General features: G+C 34.4%; 1 pseudogene; it reads left to right on the top strand.

The window, feature by feature from the left end:
• The first annotated feature begins 3,139 nt into the window (after nt 1-3,139).
• Nucleotides 3,140-10,371, top strand: LOC136203833 (glutamate receptor 2.7-like; annotated as a pseudogene).
• The last annotated feature ends 283 nt before the right edge of the window (nt 10,372-10,654 follow it).

Genomic DNA, 10,654 nt, shown 5'->3' with positions numbered 1-10,654 from the left:
ATTGACACCCCAATCTTTTTGCCATAGACAGATCCAAAAAGTTATGTGTACTGCCAGAATCTACCAAGATATGCAATAATTGTTTCTTGAACCATCCTTCCAGCCTCATTGTTTGTGGTGATCCGGTAGAGGGACCCCCATTGCACACAGAGAGATCAACGGAACTTCTTCATTGGAGACCTCCTCTTCATGGTTTGCCTCTTCTAGGTCCTCAGGACATTCCTGGACCATGATCATGTGTAGGTACTTCTTCTTACATTGGTGGCCAGGGGTGAATTTTTCATCACACCAGAAGCAAAGGTTCTTGGACCTTTTATCAGCAATCTCAGCTTCAGTGAGTCTTCGAGCCTTGGGTTTTGGGGTGTTGGGTGGAAAAACTTGAGGTTTGTTAGCTGGTAAGGGATGATGTGAAGGTATCTTTTGTGTAGTTGGGGTAGGCAATAAGGGTGGTGGTGGCTTGTAAGGTATAACAGATGAGGGATTTGAGGTAAATCGATTGGTAGAAGTTTTTCCTAACTTCATTGCATTCAAATAATTATCCTGCATTCTAGCAAGAGCATAAGCTTGCTGCAAAGTTTTAGGGCCTAGCATTTGTAGGGGATAACCAATTTCATCTTTAAGACCACTAAGAAAACAACTTAAGATATTTTCTTCTGAGAGGGATACCTTATGAGAGCGTACATCAAAAGATTCAAGATAATCCAGGAGATTACCAGTTTGTGTGAGCCTTTTCAAATCAGCCATAGGATCTTCATAGATCCTCTCCCCAAATCGCCCTTTAATGGCCTTCACATACTCACTCCATGGTGGATCTGTTAGAGACCCTTTGTTCTTCAAGTAAGTTTGGTGCCACTCCAAAGCTCGACCTCCCAAGTGAAGAGAAGCAAGCTTCACCATCGATTCAGGTGGAGTTCTGTCAATCTGAAAAAATCTCTCACATCTGAACAACCACCCTTCAAGCTCTGTTCCGTCAAAACGAGGAAATTCCACCTTAGCAAATCGTGTGGAGAGTTGATATGGCTGCTCAATATTAGAACCAATATTGATATTACGATCAGGAGGCCTATTGTGCGATGAAGTTGAAGTGTTGAGAGTAGCCATGTAATTTTTCAGCTCATGAACAATGGAGCCATGTTGTTGGGTCAACATTTCCTCTAGCCATTGTTCCTGCTTCTTGCTGTGCTCCACAAACATGCCCTTCACCATTGATTTGAGGTTATCCTCAATCTGTTTGAGTTCCTGAGCTCGAGTTCCAGCGGCCATCGGAAGTGATTTGGATTCGATGAGAGAGTGAGTTACTGGAAGCGTATTTCCGATGAGGAAAGAACGCTCTGATACCAAATGATACTAGATAAATCAAAGAAGACGGAGATGAGGGAAAAAGAATAAGAAACACAAGATATTGAGAGAGAAAGAGATTCTGCAAATTCATTCATGGTATCAATTACAAAGTAGCAGCTCTTAATAGACCATTGCACCTGCACAACGAGCAACAGGTCTCCAGAGAACGCAACACGTCTCTAGAGAACGCAACACGTGTAAACCCATCTAACAAACTCTACTTACCGTTACAAAGAAAAACGCAGTCGTTTTGGTAAAACGATTTAAACTTAAATAAAACAGCAATTAAATCACATATCATACCCTAATCGCAATCGGATCCTATAAATTCCGTCGACGTTTCTGCACTTCCCGGCTCAGAGGATATTGTGCTAAAACTTAGAGGCCGACATGGCAAATGCTACACATAATCTGATGAGTTTCTTTGTTGCAATTGCAATATCGTTCTTCCAAATTCGTCCTCCAAATATCAGATGGTGAAGATAATTATTTTGTATAGGTTCATGACTATCGGTTGATACACAAGATGTTGATTTAATCGCAATCGGATTCCATAAACAACACAGCAAGTTTCTATCGGAGATATAAATGTCTTTACCGGTAAACAAGGCGGAGAAGGAGGGGGTGGTCATTGCATAGCGCAGAAGACCCACTTTCGATAGAAACCCTAATGCTTTATGTTATGTAGACCAAATTGACCTTATATAATGTAGGTCTACCAAACAATTTTGTTCATTTATAGACCAAATTGCCCTTATGTTTTGTAAACCAAATTGCCCTTGTGTGAAGCATGGGTTTGCATCTGTTTGGTTTAAACTATCAAACCGAACATATTAAATTTGATTTGGCGCAGGGTTATTTGTGGCTGCATTTAGGTTCGGTTTTGTTTGATAATAAAATGATAAAAATTCGAACTGCACCGAATTACACATATTCTGTATTATTATATATATATATATATATATATATATATATTTGAATTTACAAGTTTAAATTTTTTTTTGTTGAGATAATAAGCTAATATTAATATATTTTAAATTTTATTTCGCAATAGGATCCCATAAACAGCACAACAAGTTTTCATCGGACATAACAATGTCTCTACTAGGGAACACCGATGCACGACGAAGAAGGAGGGGTGGGTCATCGCACGGCGGAGAAGACTCCCTCCTAAAAACCTTAACCAAACTTTCGATAGAAACCCTTACGAAGTAGACCAAAATGACCTTAAGTAATGTAAGTCTACCAACAGGGTGTTTGTAAGACGGGCATATGAGGAGGGACAGGAATAAAAAAACATGAGATAAGTTATCTCGTGTTTGTTTGTAAGATAGAAAAGTGAGGCAGATGAAGGTAAGCCTCTTATCCCTCAAATCATATACCTAAGTGGGTGTGCCATGAGGAGATGGAATACGCTCCTACGATTTTAATAGGATGGAAAAGTCCATCTTATCGCTCAAATTAATGTTATGTAGTTTAAATAAGGTTAAAATAGTAAAATGTATTATTGTATCTTCTATCCCTCTCCCACATACCAAACATGGAATAATAATTCCGGACTATTATATTTTGATCCTTATCCCCGCCATTTATCCTTATCCTTATCCCTATCCCAATAGAATACCAAACGCCCGACAAGTTCCTTTCCAAACAATTTTTTTCATATGGACCAAATTGCCCTTATGTAGTGTAGCTAAGATTTTTGTCAATGTAGTTTCTGATATCTCGTGTAATTATGATTTTGGAAAATAAAAAATGTGATTCTGTTCATCGTTTAGCAAATAAGGCCGCTCATGTTATGGCTAGGCGGGCTTATTCCTATGCTAACGATAGTCTTTTCAGTGTTTTGCCTATATGGCTAGCAGATGTTATTGGTGAGGACGCTAGTCCTACAATCTAATAAAGTTGCAATTCTATAAAAAAAAACGTGATTCTATGGTAAATATGGTACTAAAGAAATTTAATTCATTGATTTTTTTTTTTAGTTTAAGATCATCAGCGGTTAAATTGGTAGTGTCAACCTAAAAAGCAGTGGTTTTATAGACAGACGATAACTTCAATCCTCTTTTTGTAAGAAAAAAAACCACAAACGCACATCTGTGAATCAGCGAAAAAGCACGCTGATTTTTTTTATTATCACTAAAGTTATTAGTAGGTAAAAAAACATCTAGATGTTATTTGGTCAATACTCACATGTGAAGTGTAAATGACAAGATTCATGACCGAAAAGACAATTTGATGAAATATTTCTCAAATTGATCCATTTGACAATGATATGGATAAAATTGCTCTTTACTGCCAACATTAAGAATACAATTACATTATTTTAGATGTTAGGAGTAAAATTTCTCATGTCTGTAAACGTTAGGAGTATTTTTGCATCTTATTCTAAGAGAATGAATTAGTGATTTGAGAACTCACTAAGAGACTGATTTTTAACTCTCTGCCCTCAAATTTTAACTTAAGAACCAAACTAAGATGCTGTTGAAAATGATTTTAAATTAAATATTTTGAATTATTAAAAACTTGGTAAACAAGACATGGATGAATATGAAATATATTTATTTAAAAATAAATCATTGAGATCTTTGAGAAGAAGGCATAGAAAATTCAAAGCTAAGGCTTTATATATATATATAAAATTATTGTTCAAAATAGACAATAACTCCACCATTAGTCTCATTTATGCTTTAGCATATATAATATGCATCATTATGCATTTTTCCACTTCCAATTAATGTTTTCTTTTCTTAAAATAACTTTAGTTTTGAAATTGTTTAAATTTACTTATTAAGTTTTTTTTTTTTACCTCGTGAGTATTTTTTTAATTAGGTTCAACTAATTCGTTTAAAGTTATTTAAATGTTCTCTTATATATATTTTAAATGTTGATTTGATTCTCTTTTTTTAATACACATTATATAAATTTTTATCAACTTTATCGTATATTTTATCTATCACTAAGAGAGGACGATGATAATGCATAATTTTTAGTTCGCCCCTCATGCATAATGGCAAAATTGCCTTAGTGATTCACATGTTCTGAGTCCTCTCTCTTTGTTACTACTAGCTAAGTTATTATTTAGTGTTTGATGTTGCTGTAGATATTAATTGATTTTCATTTTAACCTTTTATGTTACGCACATTATTTATTTATATTAAAATGATTTTTCTATTTTATACTAGCTATATTTCCTATCTTTTATATTACAAATATTATTTGTATTAAGAATATCTTTTTTGTCACCCCTATCATGCATTTTATCTAACAAGAAGAGAAGACGATGATGATGCATAATCTTTAGTTCGCTCGTGCATAATGGCAAAATTACCTTGTTGATTAACATAAGAGCTTATCCAATACAATGTAACAAGCAAAAACATCTATGATTATAAACAACATAAATGACACAAAAATGATAATCGTATCAAGCAGATTATTTATATAAATCATGTTGTCGAATCATAAATCGATAGCTCTAAATACGAAAAGTATCACTAGTGGAAAAATGGCCATTTGCATCGGCCATTTAGGGCCATTTGCATCGCCCATTGGCTAATGCAAAAGCCCTCGATGCAAATGTGTTTACATCACATTTGCATCGACTGTTGGCCGATGCAAATGGTTGTAGCATTTACTTTATTGTTCTTCTTTTATTTTGTTGTCAATTTATTTACCCAAATTAAATATTTCGTTCCGCTGCGGGTTTTCCCTAACAGTAACAAATGGGATTACTAATTTTTTTGAATGTTTTAGGTCCTAAAGTTATTGATTCAATGGAAGGTGTATTAGGTATTAGACCTTATATTCCAAACTGAGAAGGGTTACGAAATTTTCGAAGAAAGTTCGAGTTTCAGAAAGAAAAAAAGTACTAAACATTTATGAAAGTGAGAAGAGAAGTGTGATATGACTAGGGATTACAACAAGTGTTCCAAAGGGATGGGAGATCCCAACAAATAAGGGAAAGAAGATGGTGAGGATTGGGGTGCCAGTAAAGAGTGGATTCACAGAATTTTTGAAAGTGAGAAGAGAAGATTCAATTGGGTATTGTATAGATGTATTTGATGCAGTTGTGGAAGCATTACCATATGCTTTGAGTTATGAATACATACCTTTTTCTAATCAAGATGGTGGGAGTGATGGGACTTACAATGATTTGGTTTATCAAGTTTACTCTAAGGTAAATGATTCTACTCTTTCTTAATTTATATAACGGATAACGTATCAATTTAGGCATATCACATCCCAGAACTACTCAGTAGACATATCACATCTCCCTGTCTCTCAGAATGGTCCAAAACTTATTAAAGAACTATCAAACACTAATTTCAACGGCTTGTCAAGAGATTTTCTTTTTATTAACGGACAGTTACCCTCGTCAGATTTTGAGATAGTTAACGTAGTTGGTAAAGGAGGAAGAAGAATTGGGTTTTGGACACCAAGAAATGGGCTTGTTAGAAATTTGGATAGTACTTCGACTTCAAGTTCCAAGAATGTTGGAAGTTCCAAGAATGTGGGAAGTTCAAGTTCCAAGAATGTTGGAAGTGTGATATGGCCAGGGATTACAACAAGTGTTCCAAAGGGATGGGAGATTCCAACAAATAATGGGAAGAAGGTGGTGAGGATTGGAGTGCCAGTAAAGAGTGGATTTAATTTTTGAAAGTGAGAAGAGAAGATTCAATTGGGTATTGTATAGATGTATTTGATGCAGTTGTGGAAGCATTACCATATGCTTTAAGTTATGAATACATACATTTTTCTAATTAAGATGGTGGGAGTGCTGGGACTTACAATGATTTGGTCTATCAAGTTTACTCTAAGGTAATATTTCTACTCTTTCTTCATTTATATATATATATATATATAACAAAAAGAAAAAGTTAATTTTTTTGATTAAAGGTGCGGAGGAGAGAAGTGGAAGACGGACGTCCCAACTATGTTGGCACCTCCGAGTAAACCACCAAACCCGACCCTATTTATTAAATGAAAAGAAAAAGTTAATTACAAGCACACAAATTTGTAGATTAGTACATGTTGTAGTCTTCTTTACAAACGTAAATTGTTGTTGCAAAATTTTGTATTTTTTTTATTTTACCAAATTTGGTTGATAACCACTCAAAAATGAAAATTTGCAAGAATTAAAGTTATGTTGAAAATTTTATTTTCGAAGTGGTTATCAGTCAAATTCTGACAAAGTAAACCCAAATGTAAAATTTTACAAACTACAGGATTGCGTTTGCAAAAAAAAAAAACCACAATTACCCATCTACAAATCGACGAAATCACGTAGAATTTATATGTAAGTAACCCATAAAAAGATAAGGTGTAAAAATGCCCTAACTTTTACCGACAAGAGTAATTTTACCATTAACGTCTAAAATAGTGCAATTTTACGGTTAATTTGGCAGCCAATAGCAATTTTACCCATGTTGACAAGTTTGGTCAATTTCAGACAGTATTATAAAACACGGATATTTTGTTCCTTATTCGCACCAATTGCACGTAAAAAAGATTTTATAGTTTTTTGTGATTTAATAATATAATTGGAGATTAGTATTTTTAAATTCAGCGAAATATTTGAATTTTTTTATCCAACCTGTATAAAATACAGTATATTTTTTAATTTTTGTTTTTTAATTTTCACATTTAATCATATGTTTGTGATTTGTTACTAATTAGTAATAAAATGACGCACATATGAAGTGTAGATGACAAGATTCATGATCGAGAAAAGAATTTGATGAATAATTTTCCCAATTGACCTAATTTGTCAAACGTTAGAGGTAAAATTGTTCTTGGCTTCCAACGTTAAGGGTAAAATTGCTCCTACATGTACACATTAAGAGTATTTTTACACTTTATCTCTATAAAAAACTGTTTTCACGTTTTAAACCATTTTTTTCACTTTTTGACTTGAAAAGTAAAAAATTTCCCATGAAAAATTCTAGAATGGTCTCGCACCAAAACTGGTTGGGAACCATTCAGATCATGCCACATGAGTATCATTGCTAAACGTGGCATGATCTGAATCGTGGTATACCCCTTTGATCCGAGATCACTATAGAAAGCCGCTATTTTGATATCTTATTATTCTCTATAAAAATGTATTATTTGCGTGATACAATTATGACACGATAATCAATTTTGACAGAGTACGATGGTGTGGTGGGAGATACAACAATAACATCATATACATCATTATATGTGGATTTCACATTGCCATACACAGAATCAGGAGTAACAATGGTAGTACCAATAAAGGATAACAATCATAAAAGTGCATAGATATTCTTGAAGCCATTGACTTGGGATCTTTGGATAGCTACTTTCTGTTTCTTTTTTTTCATTGGATTTTCTATGTGGGTTCTTGAACATAGAGTCAATCAAGATTTTAGAGGTTCTCCCTCACATCAAGCTGCGACTTGCTTCTGGTTTTCTTTCTCAACTATGGTTTTTGCACAAAGTAAGATTCTTCCTCAATTATTGTTTTGAGTTAATTACAAATAGATGTTATGTGATTTTATGGACTTGCAGATGCATATATGTGGTATTTTTCGTCACTGAATTTTTTTTTTACGGTTGAGAAAGAAAACATTCACCAGTGACCGAAAATATGACGTGGCTTCTATATCAGCACTAGTTAACATTCACCAATGACCGAAATAACACGTGGCTACCACCTAGCTGACCAAAATTACACGTGGTTTCCACCTGTTTGACACGTCGACCAGCTAGGTCGCATCTACATGTCATCTAGGTGGCAGTTATATGTCGTTTTGATCAACCGTGAAAGTTAACTACGGTAGATGTGGTATCCACATCATTTCTCCGTGTCTTTTTACCTTTGAAGTTGCTGGAGTGACTTTATTGAGAAAAAGTTGAGTGATTTATTGAGACAAATTGAAGTCGAGTGATCATTTGAGACAAAAATATGAAGTGGCTTCTACATCAGCACTAGTTAACTTTCACCACTGACTGGAACCACACGTAGCTGTCACCTAGCTGACCAAAATGACATGCGGTTTCCACCTTTCTGACACGTCGATCAGCTAGGTCGCAGCTACGTGTCATTTAGGTGACAGTTACATGTCATTCGGCCAAGGATGAAAGTTGACCATTGTTGATGTGTATTTTTTGCTTTGAAGTTACTGGAGTGACTTTATTAAGACAAAATTCAAAGTTAAATTATTTTATTGAGACAAATTGATGTCGAGTGATCATTTGAGATAACCACAAAAGTTCACTGACCAAATTGATATTAGTCATTAAACTTTCATTGTTGTCTCAAATTGGCCACTCAACTTTAATTTGTTTCAATAAAAGCATCCAACTTTGAATTTTAACTTAATAAAGTCACTCAACTTCAAGAGCAAAGAAACATCAGAAATATGATGTGGCTTCAACGTGTTAACTTTCACCACTTACTGAAATGACACCTGAATGCCACCTAGCTGACCAAAATGACACATGGCATCCACCTTTTTGACACACATGTATTTTCAGTCAGCTAGATCACGTATATGTGTCATCTAGGTGGCAATTATATATCGTTTCGGTCAACAGTGAAAGTTGACTACTATTGATGTGGTAGCCACGTCCACGACACTTTTCTGGTGTCATTTTACCCTTCAAGTTGTTGGAGTGACTTTATTAAGATGAAACGGTGCATTTGGCCATGGAATTAATCATACTTCTAACTCAATTTTATGCAATTTACAACAGGAGAAAGATTGGGTTAGAGAATTCGTGGTGTGAGGTGAGGGTTGTTTTTTCCCACTCAAGCGGGGACGGAGATAGGTATCCCCAAACTTGATGTCTCCCATGGGGATCTCCGCAAATTCTCTGATTGATTTTCGGTTTCACATTTATTTTTTTATTTTATATATATATATAGTGATTGATTCATGTTAGAGTTATTACCATATTCTCTGATTGATTCTTGTTAGAGTTATTACCAAAATAGGTTTTTGGTTTTTGGGAAGTATCTACATATAAAATAGCACCAATATAAGCTTAACCTTTAAAAAAAGTATCAATTTAAGCCATGATAAGGGTTTGTACACATCATTCATATTACTTCGTTAAGTTCTGATTTCTCCCTCCATGTACAATTGACAGATTAACGAAGTAATATCAATGATGTGTCTCGTTCCGCCGAAACCACCATTACCAGGGCTAGTTCCCCCACACAAAATTTGAGGTTGTGGTGGTTCTAACCCCAGTCTCCAAGAAATTTTGATGGGTGCTGATTTAGCACCCTAAATTTGGCCTAGATCATCTTAGACATTCTCCAAATCAGAAATTCTAATTTTATTGGCCTGTTAGCCCTCCTTAAATCTAAGTTTCCATTTTTTTTTTTTGTCTATTAGGCCATTCTCCCTAATTCCGAATTTTTCTATTAGACATAATTTTTTTTACGTGTTAAGAATATTAAACGCAATATAGTTTATTTTGAGAACTTTTACATTGATACTTAAAATTTGGTTCTTGACCATTCACATTGTAACACGTATATACCAAAAAAATTTTGAACAAGTTCAATTTAACAATTTTTCTTATACACAACGTATAAAATCGGCACCCAACTATTCAATCTTGTATTCGCGACTGCTAATATGGTTTTATTTTGGATTATGATTTTGACAGGTATTTGCAAGAGGATCTCCTCTAGTAGCAGATATATCAAGAGCATTATTAAAAGTGAAAGGAGATAAAATGAAGAAAATAGAAGAAACATGGTTTGGAAAACAAAAAACATGTCCAGATCTAGACACTTCTGTTTCTTCAAACAGTCTTAGTCTCCAAAGTTTTTGGGGTTTATTTTTGCTTGCTGGAATAGCTTCTATTCTAGCTTTAATGGTGTTCTTAGCCATGTTCATCTATGAACATAGGCATGTCCTTATTTCATCAGAATCTTCAACATGGACCAAGATTCTTTATTTACTCAAAATCTTTGATAAAAAAGACTTGAAGTCTCTCAATTTCAAGAATAATGAACAAAGTGAGAGTAATTCTTCTCCAACTCCATAATTCAATGGTTCAATTCCGAATAGGCAACCATATGTTCGGTTACGAAGATAGGATTCACTGATCACGGTGCTCTCTGATGACCTATAATTGATATTTTTTGTGCTTTTATAGGCTAAATTTAAGCCCATGAAAGTTTTCCGTATTTTCGGTAACCAGTGAATGTTCAAGGTTCCATGCCTTTGTACTTGTAAATTTTGAAGAATTTAGCCCTTGATTAGGCGGATAGATTTATAATAGAATATTAATTTTATGTGTTGCTACCATTGGGTAATATAATAAATAT

The sequence above is a fragment of the Euphorbia lathyris genome, chromosome 8, assembly GCF_963576675.1.
Source record: "Euphorbia lathyris chromosome 8, ddEupLath1.1, whole genome shotgun sequence".
Classification (NCBI taxonomy): domain Eukaryota; kingdom Viridiplantae; phylum Streptophyta; class Magnoliopsida; order Malpighiales; family Euphorbiaceae; genus Euphorbia; species Euphorbia lathyris.
The sequence above is the reverse complement of the archived record's forward strand: the minus strand, read 5'-3'. Positions and strand labels throughout refer to the sequence as shown.